The sequence below is a fragment of the Emys orbicularis genome, chromosome 18 (assembly GCF_028017835.1).
Source record: "Emys orbicularis isolate rEmyOrb1 chromosome 18, rEmyOrb1.hap1, whole genome shotgun sequence".
NCBI lineage: Eukaryota > Metazoa > Chordata > Testudines > Emydidae > Emys > Emys orbicularis.
The window spans coordinates 22397469-22414450 of record NC_088700.1 but is presented as its reverse complement, the minus strand read 5'-3'; positions in this window follow the sequence as shown (position 1 = coordinate 22414450).

The window sequence follows — 16982 nt, the reverse complement described above, 5'->3', positions numbered from 1 at the left end:
TCAGCCGCCACCTCTGCTAAGGGTCCAGGCCTCAGCTCTACCATGTACTGGGTTGGAGGGATGTTGTATCCAAGGCAGGCCCTTTCAAAATTTTCTAAGAAGGCCTCAGTATCATCGCCTGCCTTGTAGGTGGGGAATTTCCTGGGATGGGAAGTGGTACCTGGAGAGGAGTTGTTAGGATGGTCTGATGCACCCTGCCTAGTCCTTGCTGCTTCCAGTTCCATCTCTTTTTTTTTTTAGCTCCATCTCTCTTTTATGGGCCTCCTGTTTGGCTTTTTCTTCTCTTTCATGGGCCTCCTGTTTGGCTTTTTCTTCTCTTTCATGGGCCTCCTGTTTGGCTTTTTCTTCTCTTTCATGGGCCTCCTGTTTGGCTTTTTTCAGCTCCATTTCTCTCTTGTGGGCCTCCTCTTTGGCTTTCTTTTCTCTGTCTTTCAGCTCCATCTCTCTCTTGTGGGCCCCCTCTTTGGCTTTCTCCAGCTCCATCTCTCTCTTGTGGGCCCCCTCTTTGGCTTTCTCTTCTCTGTCTCTCAGCTCTATTTCTTTTTCTTTCAGCTCCATAGCTCTCTTGTGGGCCTCCTCTTTAGCTTTTTCTTCTTTGGTAGTCATTTTCCTGGTTTTCTTGTGCTGGGTCTCACCCTCTGCAGTTGACTGAAACTGGGATGTATTTAGCTTAGGCTCCTGCTGAGTGCTGCTGAGTTAACAGAGACTTTCTAACTAGCTACTTCCGAGGATGTAAAAAGAAAAAAAAAACAATTCAGCTTGTAAATTACCTTTACCAGATCAAAGTTTGCTCACTTATTGAACCGTTCTCTTAACAAAGGACCTTGTTAAAAAAACTTAACACCTCTGCCTTCAGGCAAGGAGAGATAAGATATGCATCTACCTTCAGCTCTGCTCTCCAAGCAGCTAGAAGGAAAAAAAAAAATCTCTTACTGGCTTTTGGGTTTAAAACGATCCCACCACTGTGCCACCATGTCAAGGCTGTATCCCCACTTTGAACTTTAGGGTACAAATGTAGGGGCCTGCATGAAAACTTCTAAGCTTATCTACCAGCTTAGCTCTGGTCCGCTGCCACCATCTTAAGAATTCCCTCCCTGGGAAGCCTTGAGAAACCTTTTACCAATTCCCTGGTGAATACAGATCCAAACTCCTTGGATCTTAAACAAGGAGAAATTGACCCTTCCCCCCTCCTTCCTTTCACCAACTCCTGGTGAATACAGATCCAAACCCCCTTTGGATCTTAAAACAAGGAGAAATCAATCAGGTTTTTAAAAAGAAGGCTTTTAATTAAAAAAAAAGGTAAAAATCATCTCTGTAAAATCAGTATGGAAAATAACTTTACAGGGTAATCAAACTTAAAAAGCTTAGAGGAATCCCCTTTGTCTTAGGTTCAAAGTATAGCAAACAAAGATAAGCACTCTAGTAAAAGGTACATTTACAAGTTGAGAAAACAAAGTAAATCTAAGACGTAAATGTAAGACGCCTTGCCTGGCTTTTACTTACAATTTTGAAATAAGAGAGACTTGTTTAGAAAGATGGGGAGAACCTGGATTGATGTCTGGTCCCTCTCAGTCCCAAGAGCGAACAACCCCTTAAAACAAAGAGCACACACAAAAACCTTTCCCCCCCCCAAGATTTGAAAGTATCTTGTCCCCTTATTGGTCCTCTGGGTCAGGTGTCAGCCAGGTTACCCGAGCTTCTTAACCCTTTACAGGTAAAAGGATTTTGGAATCTCTGGCCAGGAGGGATTTTAGTACTGTATACAGGAGAGCTGTTACCCTTCCCTTTATAGTTATGACAGAGGGGCACACAGAGTCCCTGGCATTGAGGAGAAAATGGAGGACCATGGGATCACAGAGCCCCTGGCAGGAGCAAAGTTGGGGAGAGTTGCAGGGGGTCCCAGAAAGAGCAGGGAAAGGGGAGGGTGGCATTCAGGGAGCTTATGGGGGGGGGCACAAGGAGCCCATGGGGTGAGCAATGGGTTTAGCTACAGAAGCAACAAAGTGTGAGATGAGCAGGATGTCACAATATAAAGCAGTGACAAGCAATAATTGTTGGCTGAGAAGCACCACATAGTACAGAGAGTGAGTGACCTCCGAACAAGAAATTACCATTTGTCTTATCATTCACAATGATTTCACCATAGTATTAATGGTGATATCCAGGATGATCCTATCTGGACAATGGGGCAGAGAGGATATTTCTGTTTGACGGTGTGCGTGTGAATGGAGTGTAACATAACACTGTTTATATAAACTTAGCCATTGTATTTTAATCTTTGTATTCATTGTAAGGACCTGTTTATTGAGACTTTTCCCTGGAATGGCACTTAGCAACCTGAACTGTAACTTACTGGAGGTTTTGTTTTGGATTTGGGGCAGAGCTAGCAGTGACACCTCCAGCTAAGGTTTGTTGTACAGATGCCTGTTGTCCAAGGTAACAAGAGTCCAACTCGTCTTGTTACATAAAACTGTTTGTAAATGTAACCCTTCTGCCAGGTGGAGCCAGCAGCCACAAGGGCTGGGTTCAGTATCTAGGGGTTCCTTTTCAACAATACAACACAAAACTAGCTCGAGCCCCCACCCAGTGACCTGGGACAATTACACACCACCCCCCTGGGCGCCTCTAAGAGGCAATACTTTCCCTCTCGCAAGCACAGAGTCTGAGTGTAGCAAAAACTTTTAATAAAAGGAGGGAATTAACTCAACATTAATTTGGGAAAACACCGCAACTAGGGTTCATAAACAGAAACCATGAGCAAAAGGACCCACTCCCAAGTAAGTTGGGCAGTGTCCTTTTCCCCTCAGGGTCTTAAGTCCAGCAACCCAAAAGTCCCTTTAATGTGTCCGTCCCTTCTCTGTACCCCACTCACAGTTGCTGTCCTTGGCCAGTGCAGCCCAAGCGTCCAGAGGTTCATCCACTGTGTGGAAGGCAGGGGAGAATAAGGAGGCACCTTACACACTGCACTGCTCTGGCCCTCTCCACCAGCTGCTGGCTCACCAAGATGTCTTCAGGCCCCCACCCCCCATTTAACACAGCTCTCAGTGATTTCAGCTGTTAGTGGAAGGAACCTTACTGCTGGTGCACACTGGGCAGTCTCTTGCAATAGAGACACTGTCCCAAAGTAGATCTAAAACTTAGAACTAGGCATCAATGATTTCAACTCTGCAGCCTGTAACAAGACTCTCAATTGAGTCTAAATTAGCTCTTCTATTATATAATGGAAAGAGAAAAAGTCAAATAGTACATAGGGGACAGGGACCACCACCACTTTCCTCAACTCATTGGGCTTTGAAACCCATGTCCCCTGCCTAGCAAGTGCTATTCAGTTGAGGGTGAGTCCCTCCATTGGGGTATGCCAGGTACAGTTCTGCTGCCCTCAGTTCACACAATGCTTTATTACTCCTGCCCCAATAATAAGGAGACTGGGGATCCAACACCAGCCACAAGTGATTATTTGGGCAACCAATCCCTCATGCTGAGCGCCTAGGCAGGGTGAGTGTGTCCTCAGCTCACCACTAGATGTCAGAGGAAAGCTCATCCAGACTCTGCTTACATAAAAATTAGCAAAAGTTAAAGACCAAAGGATTGGATTAGTCCAGGCGTCCAGATCTCCCCCCACCACCCTCCCCGGACTGGGCTGAAAATCATCACAGGTAAACAAACGGAGAATGGCACTGGAAATTAAGGGACTGACATTGGTGTGCTGGAAATTAAGCCTATTTGGTGAACACAATAATGAGGGGATGGGCTGTTCCACCCATCACCCCTCTTGAGTCTTTAAAAAGATACTTTGGGGGAATTATGAAACCAGGGTCGGACAGATGGATTGAAAGGAGTGAGCTGTGCAATCATGGCTCCCACCCCCAGTGTCTTCTGGGAGCCCGGGATCCATCATGACACTATGGACTTTCATCGTCCTGATCCTGAGAGATGTCCTGAACAGACCAGGCCAGAGGGAGGGACCCAGATGACTCCACTGGCTTCGGCTAAGTCCCGAGCAGCACCTGGAACATGAGCATGGAGTTCCTGCTCCACTCTTCCCTTGTGACTCCTTTTCCTTCCCCACCTTATTTCTTCTCTTTCTCCTTTTGCCGCCTGTTTAATAAGAGTCTGGCTTTGAGCCTGTGACCATAAAGGCAGCTAAAAAGCAATGCCCTGAGCAGCCCCAGGCTGGGACAAGTTTGCCTGGTCTCTGATGGCTGATCAGACCATGTGCTGTGCTTGTTTCTTTGGCAGTAGGTTGCAAGGAAGAGTCAGCACTAGAGATAGAAGAAAGAGGTTCTTCTTCAAGTGATTGCTCATGTGTATTGCACTCTAGGTGTGCGTGCTCGCCACGTGCACCGGTGCCGGAAGTTTTTCCCTTAGCAGTATCCGTACTGGGGGAGCACCACTGCGACCCCTGGAGTGGCGCCGGTATATCATGCCATAAAGGGGGCTGCGTGCTCCCCCCACACTCAGTTCCTTCTTGCCAGACAACTCCGACAGAGGGGAAGGAGGGCAGGATGTGGAATACACCTGAGCAACACATCTCGAAGAATGCCAGTTACGGAACAGGTCACTGTCCTTTACTCAGCCTTTGCAGTAACTGTGGTTCTTCGAGATGTGTCCCGATGGGTGCTCCACTTCAGGTGCACATGCGCCCCATGTGCTTTCGACTAGAGACTGTCATTAGAAGAGACAATCCAGCCTGCGCATGCATTGCCAATCACAGGCACCGGCTTCCTCCTTCTCCCGGGGGTGCGCAACCCCTACTCACCCTAGGTCCTGCCCCTACTCCACCCCTTTCCCCAAGGCCCTGCCCCTGCCCCGCCTCTTCCTGCCCCTACTCTGCCCCATGCCCCACCCCCACTCTACCCCTTTCCCCAAGGCCCCACCCCACCCTCCCTCTTCCCGTCTAGTTCCGCCCCTTCGCCTGAGCATGCCCTATCCACACTCCTCCCCCTCTATCCCAGCACCTTCTAATCTAAGCACCCACTAATATTTTTTCCATGGGTACTCCAGCCCTGGAGCACCTACGGAGTCAGCGCCTATGCTGCCAATATCCTCATGCCCTGCACCAAGGCTATCTCAGGGTGTGCAGGCAAATCACTCTCCGTTCTTTCTCCATTGCTGAGTCTCAGAAGGAAACTCCAAAGCAGAAGGGAAGGAGGGCAAGTAGTGAAGCACCGGCAGGGACACACGTCTCGAAGAACCACAGTTACCGCACAGGTGAATAACCTCTTCTTCTTCAAGTAGTGTCCCTATGGGTGCCCCACTTCAGGTGTCTCCCAAGCAGTATCCCCACAAGGAGCAGGGAGCTTTGGAATAGAGCCCAGCACAGGTGAAAGAACTGCATTGCCACCTGACCTTTTAATCGGCTTCTGTACCCAGTGACTGGAAGATAGCTAATGTAACGCCAATATTTAAAAAGGGCTCTAGAGGTGATCCCGGCAATTACAGACCGGTAAGTCTAACGTCGGTACCGGGCAAATTAGTCGAAACAATGGTAAAGAATAAAATTGTCAGACACATAGAAGAACATAAATTGTTGGGCAAAAGTCAACATGATTTCTGTAAAGGGAAATCGGGTTTTACTAATCTATTAGAGTTCTTTGAAGGGGTCAACAAACATGTGGACAAGGGGGATCCAGTGGACATAGTGTACTTAGATTTCCAGAAAGCCTTTGACAAGGTCCCTCACCAAAGGCTCTTACATAAATTAAGTTGTCATGGGATAAAAGGGAAGGTCCTTTCATGGATTGAGAACTGGTTAAAAGACAGGGAACAAAGGGTAGGAATTAATGGTAAATTCTCAGAATGGAGAGGGGTAACTAGTGGTGTTCCCCAAGGGTCAGTCCTAGGACCAATCCTATTTAACTTATTCATAAATGATCTGGAGAAAAGGGTAAACAGTGAGATGACAAAGTTTGCAGATGATACTAAACTGCTCAAGATAGTTAAGACCAAAGCAGACTGTGACGAACTTCAAAAAGATCTCACAAAACTAAGTGATTGGGCAACAAAATGGCAAATGAAATTTAATGTGGATAAATGTAAAGTAATGCACATTGGAAAAAATAACCCCAACTATATATACTATATGATGGGGGCTAATTTGGCTACAATGAATCAGGAAAAAGATCTTGGAGTCATCGTGGATAGTTCTCTGAAGATGTCCACACAGTGTGCAGAGGCGGTCAAAAAAGCAAACAGGATGTTAGGAATCATTAAAAAGGGGATAGAGAATAAGACGGAGAATATATTATTGCCCTTATATAAATCCATGGTACGCCCACATCTCGAATACTGCGTACAGATGTGGTCTCCTCATCTCAAAAAAGATATACTGGCACTAGAAAATGTTCAGAGAAGGGCAACTAAAATGATTAGAGGTTTGGAACCGGTCCCATATGAGGAGAGATTAAAGAGGCTAGCACTTTTCAGCTTGGAAAAGAGGAGACTAAGGGGGGATATGATAGAGGTACATAAAATCATGAGTGATGTGGAGAAAGTGGATAAGGAAAAATTATTTACTTATTCCCATAATACAAGAACTAGGGGTCACCAAATGAAATTAATAGGCAGCAGGGCCGGCACAACCCATTCGGCTACCTAGGCAGTCGCCTAGGGCGCTGCCATTTAGGGGGCGGCGACCGCAGCGGTATTTCCGCAGCGGGACCTTCCGCCGCCTCTGGGGGGGGGGGCGGCATTTCGGGGCGGGACCTTCCGCCGCCTAGGGCGGCAGAAAAGCTGGCAGCGCTCCTGATAGGCAGCAGATTTAAAACAAATAAAAGGAAGTTCTTCTTCATACAGCGCACAGTCAACCTGTGGAACTCCTTACCTGAGGAGGTTGTGAAGGCTAGGACTATAACAGTATTTAAAAGAGAACTGGATAAATTCATGGAGGTTAAGTCCATTAATGGCTATTAGCCAGGATGGGTAAGGAATGGTGTCCCTAGACTCTGTTTGTCAGAGGGTGGAGATGGATGGCAGGAGAGAGATCACTTGATCATTATCTGTTAGGTTCACTCCCTCTGGGGCACCTGGCATTGGCCACTGTCGGTAGACAGGATACTGGGTTAGATGGACCTTTGGTCTGACCCGGTATGGCCGTTCTTATGTTCTTATGACCCCTCAGATCTAGAGGCATTGAGCAGGGCGTAGGGCCTGGAGACGGTATGTATCGAGGACCATGTAGCAGCTCTGTAGATCTCAGATACTGGGATATTTTTAAGTACAGCCGTAAATGCAGATTGTGACCTCATCGAGTGAACTGACACACCAGCTGGGGGTGGAAAGCTGACAGCACTGTAACAAGCTATAATACACCCCCAACTCCATTTTGATAGTCTTTGGATAGAAACAGCAGAACCTTTAGATCTGTCTGTAAACGAAACAAACAATTTAGGAGATTTACAAAATGATTCAGTCCTATCTAGATAGAAGGTTACTGACCTCCTGACATCTAGAGGATGGAGAACAGTCTCCAGGTTAGAGTTATGTGGTTTTGGAAAGAAAACTGGTAGATGAAAGCGGTGATTCAGATGAAACTCAGAAGATGCTTAAGAAGAAACTTGGGTGTGGTTGTAAGGAAACTCTGTCCTTGCAGAACACTGGGAAAGGAGGGTCTGCCATTAAGGCCCCAATCTCCCTGACTCCGTGGGCTGATTTAATAGCCACTAAGAAAGCAGTTTTCATGGACAAATTCAGTAAGGAGCAGGTCACCATCAGTTCAAAGGGAGATTTCATGAGAACCAAATTAACGTCCCAAACTGGGGTGGAAACTTTCACCAGTGGCAAGAGATAATCCAGATTCTTCATGAACCTTACAGCTGTAGGGTGAGTAGACAGCGAGAACTCCTCACTAGTGGTTAAAAGCTGTTAGTGGGTAAAATTCACCCTTGTGTAAAGAGCCACTCCAGCCCATCTGACTTCAGCTGGTCCTCTGTGCAGGGGTGGATTTCACCCCAATGTTTTCAGAGCACGCTGAAGCACAACAGACTGTGATTGTTTTTGTGTAAGTAATCTGTAACCTGCAGTGTTCTGAGGGATGGTTTGTAGACAGGAGTGGTTTGTTAAAGGAAGAAAATAAATAGCTGACGTATGGAAATGTTGGTGATTTGAGAATCTTGGTCCTGGCTGCTGGTTTGATATTACAAGCTACATTTATTCAGACATTCCTGTTGCCTTGATTAAAACAAATAGCCAAAATGTTCACGTTTGGCATCATGATTTTCAGAGGAGCTCCCATAACTCCAACAGAGGTAGGTACTTCACATCAATGAAAATCAGTCCATTCTGTAGGTGCTCATGTATGGATTTGACCAGTGTCCATATTAGCAATGAGTGCAGGGAGGGAAGCTGGGGGATCTTGGAGAGTATCATAATATAAAGGACAAGGAAAGGGAGAAAAATAAATACATATAATGGACCAAATTCTGGTGTCAATAGAGTTACACCAGGATTAATAGATTTTTAAGGCCAGAAGAAACCATTGGATCATCTACCTGCCTGGCTATATCACAGTACGCTGAATTTCATCCAATCAATCCCGTATTGAACCCACTGTTAAAGCACCTTCCAGCAAGCTGTCCAAACTTTATTTGAAGACAGCAAGAGATGGAGAATCCACCACTTCCCTTGGGAGTCGGTTCCATTGGTTAGCCACCTTCTTTGTTAAGTATTTGTGCCTTATTTCTAATTTAAGTTTGTCTGGCTTTAATGACCAGCCCTTGGCTCTATTTCTGTCTTTCTTCACTAGAATAAAGAATCCGTTAGTACCCAGTATTTTCTCTCCATGAAAATATTTATACATCATAATCAAGCCACCCTTGGACCTTCTTTATGATAAGCTAAACAGTTTGAGCTGTCTAAGGGTCTCTCTGTAAGGCTTTGTCTCCAGCCCTTGAATCATTTTTGTGGCTCTTCTGTGCACCCTCGTTGATTTTTCAACATCCTTTTAAAAATATCCAAACCAGAACTAGACCCATCATTCCAGCATTGATCTCACCAATGCCATATATAAGGTAAAATCACCTCCCTGCTCCCCAGTTTATATATCCCAGGCCCGCATTAGCCCCTTTGACACAGAATCACACTGGGAGCTCGTGTTCAGTTGCTTGTCCACTATGACCCCTTGTGACATTATCTAATTAAAATATGACCAGATCATTGTTGCAACCACTGTTATATATTTGCAGCAAATCTTGTACAAGGTTGTCGAGTGAGGTGTCTGTGGAAAGGCTATGATTTGCTGGTTATGATTATGCTATCTGTATGCGTGTATCATTTCTTTATGTGAAGTTATAAGTATTGGCTCTATACTTGGATTTCAAATGTTTGCTCCTGGGGTAACGCCCACAAAGTAATGCCCAGCACATCTTGGAGGGACTATTCAAATTAAGTGGCTCATCAAGAAACACTTGGTTGACAATGAACCATGGGAGACGCCCATCTATATCGAGTGGACTGTCATGTAAATGTGCTGTCTGGAGTGTAGGTAATGGCTTCCTGCAATGACTGAGGGAAATTGGGCATGAACATGTGACTTGCCCATGTGACTCCAAACTCCATCTTGTTGCTGTAATTTTCCACAATAAGAACAATGGGATGCCCTCCACATGGCAAAAGCTATAAAAGGCCCTGGAAACACCTCCATTTGGTCTTCAATCCTGCTTCTTACCTCTGGAGGAACTTTGCTACAAACTAAAGCTCTGAACAAAGGATTGAATGACCCATCCAAGCTGTGGATGTTCCAGAAACTTAACTTAAGCCAGCAGTTTATTCCATCACTGCTACAAGCCTGAACCAAAAACTTTGCCATTACTGTATGTAATTAATTCCTTTAACCAATTTTAACTCTCACCTTTCTTTCTTTCTTTCTTTCTTTCTTTCTTTCTTTCTTTCTTTCTTTCTTTCTTTCTTTCTTTCTTTCATTTTACAAATAAACCTTTAAATTTTAAATACTGAAGGATTGGCATCAGCGTGATTTTGGGGTAAGATCTAAGTTATATATTGACCTGGGTGTGTGGCTGGTCCTTTGGGATCAGAAGAACATTCAGAAGGCAGGGCAAGGACAGCTCTAACTAAGGGTACGTCTTCACTTACATCCGGGTCCGGATGTAAGCAATCGGTTTTCTGAGTTCGATTTATCGCGTCTGGTTAAGACGCGATAAATCGATCCCGGATCGATCCCGGAAGTGCCCCGGATCGATCCCGGAAGTGCTCGCCTTCGACGCTGGTACTCCAGCTCGGCGAGCGGAGTACGCAGCATCGACGGGGGAGCCTTCCTGCCGCGTCTGGACCGCGGTAACTTCGGACTAAGGTACTTCGAATTCAGCTACGTTATTAACGTAGCTGAATTTGCGTACCTTAGTCCGAAGTGGGGGGGTTAGTGTAGACCAGGCCTAAGACCAAAACATGGTGCTCTGTCATTGAGTACAGAGAGTTGTTTCATGGGCACTGCTAACAAGGGATCATTTACCACCAGGCCTGAGACTCCGCAAGCCCTTGGGGACTCTGATTGGGACCTGATATAGATTATTTCATGGGGACCACTGTGCATCTTATCCCATGTGCTTGGTGGTGGGGTGAGTTCCCCCTGACCCACTTTGTTGTGATGTTTCCCCCTCATCTGTCCTTCCATATTCATGCTTTCCCAGATTTCCAACACTGAGTTTTATCCCCGCATGTCCCTTCAGACGGGGGTGTGCTGCGCTGTATTTCTAGCTCTCCAGTCTAAACTCAGGACTCTAGACAGATAGGCGCCATGTGGGAGGAGTTGTTGGGGAGGAGAGAGCAGGTGTCTCACCTCCCGCCGCATGCGTCTAGCCTAATTCTAGGACTGATTTAGCCAGGGCATGACCCCAGCACTGTGGACTGGGCTGGAAGATTCAGGCACAGGGGAGATTGTTCTGTGCAACTGCACTTCTCACGAAAATTAGCTAAAGCTCTGAGAGCAACTCCTTCCCCTCCCGTTCTCTATCCGGAGCTGCAGCAGAGCAAACCCAGTCCTCAGCTGGGGGAAATTAGTGGTGCTCCTCTGTGGTCAGTGGATTGATAAGTCAATGGAAACAGAGTGTAAATTGTTAATGGTGAGAGGAATTAACCACTGGAACAATTCAACAAGGGTCATCATGGATTCTTCATCATTCGCAATTTTAAAATCAAGGTTAGATGTTTTTCTAAAAGATCTGATGTAGGAATTACTGTGGGGCAGGTCTCTGACCTGTGTTATACAGGAGGTCGGACTCGATGATCACAATGGTCCCTGCTGGCCTGGGAATCTATGAATCTATGTATGTTAATGTATCTAGCTGAGGATCTGTTCCCACACATCCAGCCTGCAGACAGGAGTTACACTGTGTAGAGGGAATGGGGCACTTTGCACCAATGGTATTTCCATACAATTGTCCCCAGGATGTTTGACAATTGCTGGACTTGAAGAGTGGGACTATGACATGCATCTTCTTGTGCCTTCCCTTATGAGTCAGTGTGTAAGGGTTTGTCTCTTGGCTGAAAATCAGTGCTGAGAAGGTTTTAATGAAAGCCAGTAAAGCAGTCACACTGGCAGCAAACACATCCACCTTGAGAGGCTAATGTGGTTGTGGGGGCAGGAAGAAAGATTTCGCACTCACTACGGACTGCTCCCACTAGCATAACCAGCTCCTGGCTGTGGTTGTGACTGCTGTTTACACAAGTCCCATGCTGGGAAAAGTCCCCTTGTGCACCTAGGTGTCTCAAATGATCAAAGAGCTGGAGGACACAGCAGGTCAGGGTGTCATGCGGTGACGCCTTCTGCTCTGGCTGAGCCTGGCTTCTGCACTTTGTGATCTCACCTCTCTCTGATGCAGGGAGAGTGCAACCCAGCTGGAGACAGGGCCTGGGAGGGAAGCAGGCATTGCTCCAATCTCTGGAATGCTGTCTGCCAGGAACATTGGGCTGCAGGAATGAAAAAGAGAACTGACCAGAGGGGAGAAACAAAAGGCAAGCCCCATTCTCTAGGCATGTCCATCCCGGATTCATGGGCAGCATGAAAGGGGCCTTGGAGACTCCTCCCCCTCCCCTCTTATTGCAGGTGACTCCATAAGCTACTGGAGCTACAGGCTTTACATGGAAAGTACAGGCAAGCTGGATAATGTTTCCCAGCTCTGCCTTTTCCTCACTGTCCTGACATACCCCCAGCCTTGGCCACTTTCTCCACATGAGTGATGTGGAGAAAGTGGATAAGGAAAAGTTATTTACTTATTCCCATAATACAAGAACTAGGGGTCATCAAATGAAATTAATAGGCAGCAGGTTTAAAACAAATAAAAGGAAGTTCTTCTTCACGCAGCGCACAGTCAACTTGTGGAACTCCTTACCTGAGGAGGTTGTGAAGGCTAGGACTATAACAGAGTTTAAAAGAGAACTGGATAAATTCATGGTGGTTAAGTCCATTAATGGCTATTAGCCAGGACGGGTAAGGAATGGTGTCCCTAGCCTCTGTCTGTCAGAGGGTGGAGATGGACGGCAGGAGAGAGATCACTTGATCATTGCCTGTTAGGTTCACTCCCTCTGGGGCACCTGGCATTGGCCACTGTCGGTAGACAGGATACTGGGCTAGATGGACTTTTGGTCTGACCCGGTACGGCCTTTCTTATGTTCTTATGTTCTCTTACTTTTGTTACTCTACCCTGCTCTTGGAGCTCTCGGGGCTGACACAGGACAATGCTGCTGAGAGGAATCATTGAGTCTCATTAGCTGTCCTGTGCTGGATGAGTGTGTCCCCGTTTGGTTCTTTAGAGGACCTTCATTTCATGCCCTTTGTTGAAATATGCACGTTTCTGTTCATTCCAATTAACATTTTAATGTAGAACTGGCAGAGGGGGGAGCTGTATTGCTCTGGGACTCCGATCAGGAGGAAGGCTTGTACGCCCCCCTACCAACATGTGGTCTTTGTCCTGAAGAACAAGTGCCCCTCATAGGTAGAAAAGAGGGATACTATCAGCTGCCTGCAATCTGGATATACAGCGATACCAGGGCCATTGTCTTTGCTTCCCAAAGAAATGTAATTCCAGCTGCGTAAGTGCATGCGTTGCCTCCCCCGGAATGCAGAACAGTGGGATTGATCTGAACTGAGTCTAGCAGCGTGGGAAGAGGAGTTCAGGATGTCACAAGTGCCTCATGTCCATACTTTGAAGAGCAGACCCAGCACAATGGTGCTAGAAAGGGTAACATCTGACTCTTGGTGTCCCTGGTGCATGGTTTGCCTTTACAGAGGTGCTGAGAGTGCGGCTGGGATTTCTGTGCATTTCCACACAAAGCTGGGCAGGGGTTAAACTGAGCAGGGGCCATTTTTGTTTTCTTACTGGGAGCACCATAGCTGAAATCAGCTTCATTTGCACTCTTCGGTGGCTGAATGCATCCCAAAGCCTCCGCAGCGTGGCCTGTCACCTGGAAAGGCTCCTTGCAGCAGCGCTCTCCTCCACCTTCCAGATCCTGCGTCTTTACACAAAGGCCATTTTGCTTCAGCCTTTTCTACCGCATACATTTTGAGAACATGGGACGCTGACAAAACTGTTTCCATAGCAACTTGCACTTTTAAGACGTCAGCAGGAAAATTTGCATTGGGGAAAAAAATCTCCTACTCGTTTGTTCTGAATGAGCACAGTGGTGGGCTGAGGCAATATTCTGGAAACGACCGATATAAAAATACCTATTCATGTTTTTTCTCTGCAGTGCTCACGCTGCTCCCTCTCCTTTGGCTCGTATATAGGGGGGATGCTGATGGCATCTGTCCCATAAGTTTAGAAGAGCAGGGCTCTGAACTCTCCTGCGTTCACATTTTTCTTTTAATTTATTGGTGCTGAAAGGTGCCAACTGGACAGCTCCGGAAAGCAAAGTCCTGGGTATCCATGGAACAAGCTGTGACCATCTGCCTCGCCCCTGACCTGGAGAGACTGCTCTTGGGTGAAAGGATAGTCTGGAGTCCATTCCCATTCAGTCCCTGGTCTCTAAGCTGAGACTGCTGCCACCAAAGCATTGTCAGGTGAAGTATGAACCCAGCACAAACTACTGGAGCACCACTTCCCCTGTGGCAGGAACTAATGGTGGCCCAGAGAACCTCCCCTGCCCAAACAAGTCAGCTGAGTTTAAGGGCACCCCAAGATATCCTCTAACTGGCCAACCCTGGAATCCTAAGAGTGGTTCTGGGCAAACATTAGGGGAAGGGGATTGTTTCACAGGCTCACCCCAAAATGCTATGGCACCTGGGGAGCCCTGCCTCCATGGCCAATGACTCCATTCTCCAGCAGGCTTTCCAGTCAGCCCCCAGCAGCTCGCTAATACACAGAGGGCAACATTCCCCCATGCAGAGGGCCAATGCAAAGCCTATGCACCACGTTAGCCTCCCTTAAGCCTCTCTGGCTAAGAGGTGTAGGCCTGGGGTTGGCCCTCTGCACTGGGGTGAATTTCAGCCCTAGACCCTGAGCCTACTCCCCACACGCCCTCACAAAATCATTCTCTCGGGGCTCCATTCACCCACTTCTTTAAAGGGAGCCCAAAATATGGGTTGTTCAAAGGCATTGCAGACCTAAGAACCCTTCAGCTGCTTGGAGAATCCAGAGCCCTGTGCCCACAGGAAGCCTAGCGCAGCTGTGTCCTGCCAAGGGGATAGGAATACTCAGAGCACAAAATGTGCCATAAAAAAGCAGCCAAGGATTCCCCGATGAATACAGAATTAAATGAGTTTCCACAAGACAACATCACTCTGCTTTCTACTGTGGCTGTGTGAGGGTTTAACCCTTAACTTGCCTAGGAGTCTTGAGTTCACATGTCCTTATCTCCCCATTCCTCTCTGCTGTGAGCAAGTGCACCAGTGCTCCCTCCTCACCATAAAGGATCCGACCCCTTTCCTCATCCCTTATGCTCCTGCAACCCTCCAGCCCCACCACTGCTGGTTCCCTCCCTCCCTCACCCCATGCCCATGTACTCACAGCTCCCACATGTTGGTTCCTCACCTAGTAGTCACATTGGGAGTCAGCAGGGAGGATACAAGCAGCATGGGAAGGACATGCTAGGGATCAGGGAGGGTTTCCAAAGCTGGGCCAGGGCAGAATAACCTCCAGACATGAGCCCCAGTTCACTCCACCTCCAGAAACGCTCCCCAATCCTCAAGCTGCTACTTTGTGCCTGCAAAATCCTAAAAACAACCCAACCAATGTCCAGGTGCCACCTCCCAGTACCTGGCCCCTGGCTGTGTTTCTGCGAGTCACGCCATGGGGATGGCCTGTTTATTTGCAAAGCCCCACACTATGCTCTGGATAGGCACTTTCTTAGCTTGGTCTCCTAAGTCTACTTGCTGCCCTGTGTTCTCTGGAACAGTGCAAAGTGTTTAACATAGTGTGGGGAGGGAGGTCCACACACCTTCTGGAAGCCACAGCACATCCATTGCTAATCCACTGTGATTCTCGTATTCCTTTAGCTCTTCTGCCAGATGCACTCAGAGCCAGAAAACTTAGATGACCAGCCCACTAATAGACACAAGTATCGGGGAGATCCCAATCCCCAGAAACACTGCTTTCCAAGATTTCCCATCCACACCAAGGCCCACTTTAATTCCCAAAATGAACACTTGTAGGACAGAAAGAGTTGCAAGGATCTATTTATCGATCAATATATCTTTCCCCATACACACCAGCTATCTATTGATTGCACTGTCTATCCCAATACACATGAGCTATCTATCCATTATATCCCATACACACCAGCTATATATCAATCCATCTATCCCCATACAGACCAGCTATTTCTTTCTTTTTTTCTTTCTTTCTTTCTTTCCCTATACACACCAGCTGTCTATCAATCTATCTTCATACACATCCACTATCTATTGATTGATCGATCTATCGCCAAACCCTCTAGTTATCTATCTATCTATCTATCTATCTATCTATCTATCTATCTATCTATCTATCTATCTATCTATCTATCTATCTATCCCCCCCACACCCTATATCTATCTATCTATCCCCCCCCACACCCTATATCTATCTATCTATCTATCTATCTATCTATCTATCTATCTATCCCCACACCCCCTCTATCTATCTATCTATCTATCTATCTATCTATCTATCTATCTATCTATCTCCATACACCCCCTATCTATCTATCCCCATACACCCCCTCTATCTATCTATCTATCTATCTATCTATCTATCTATCTATCTATCTATCCCCATACACCCCCTCTATCTATCTATCTATCTATCTATCTATCTATCTATCTATCTATCTATCTATCTATCCCCACACCCCCTCTATCTATCTATCTATCTATCTATCTATCTATCTATCTATCTATCTATCTATCTATCTATCCCCACACCCCCTCTATCTATCTATCTATCTATCTATCTATCTATCTATCTATCTATCTATCTATCTATCCCCACACCCCCTCTATCTATCTATCTATCTATCTATCTATCTATCTATCTATCTATCTCCATACACAGCAGCTCTCTGTCTATCCTAATGACCTCATCAGGAGGACTCCCATCCTGAAGTGGCCACCAGCTCCTCGTGCTGGGGCTGGGGCTGGGCGCGGGCTTTGCAGGCGGCCGAGGAGCTGAGCCGGGGGAGCGGTTCTGTGGGCTGGTGTCTGGGAGCACAGCAGGAGCCCGGGACAGGGGAGAGAGTCTGACCGGCTCCTGGCAGCCAGCTCCCCGGAACAGGGCAGAGTGTCCCACCGCGGGGGCCGGGGCAGGCAGCGACGGGCGGGCTGGGCAGGGGGGCCGGGCGCAGCCGCCCTTCCCCGGTCCCGGTGCCGGCGAGGGGCGGGCAGCAGCGGAGGCTCCGCAGCGCGCTGCGCTGTGACGCGTCAGCGGCGGGACCCGCTGGGCTCCGTGGGCAGCGCAGCGCTCTGCGGCGGGCGGCTGGTGGCGCGCGGGCGCAGCGCAGACCCCTGCCCCGGGGCGGGCGGCGCAGGAGGGTCCGCGACCCGCCGCCCTGCCCCA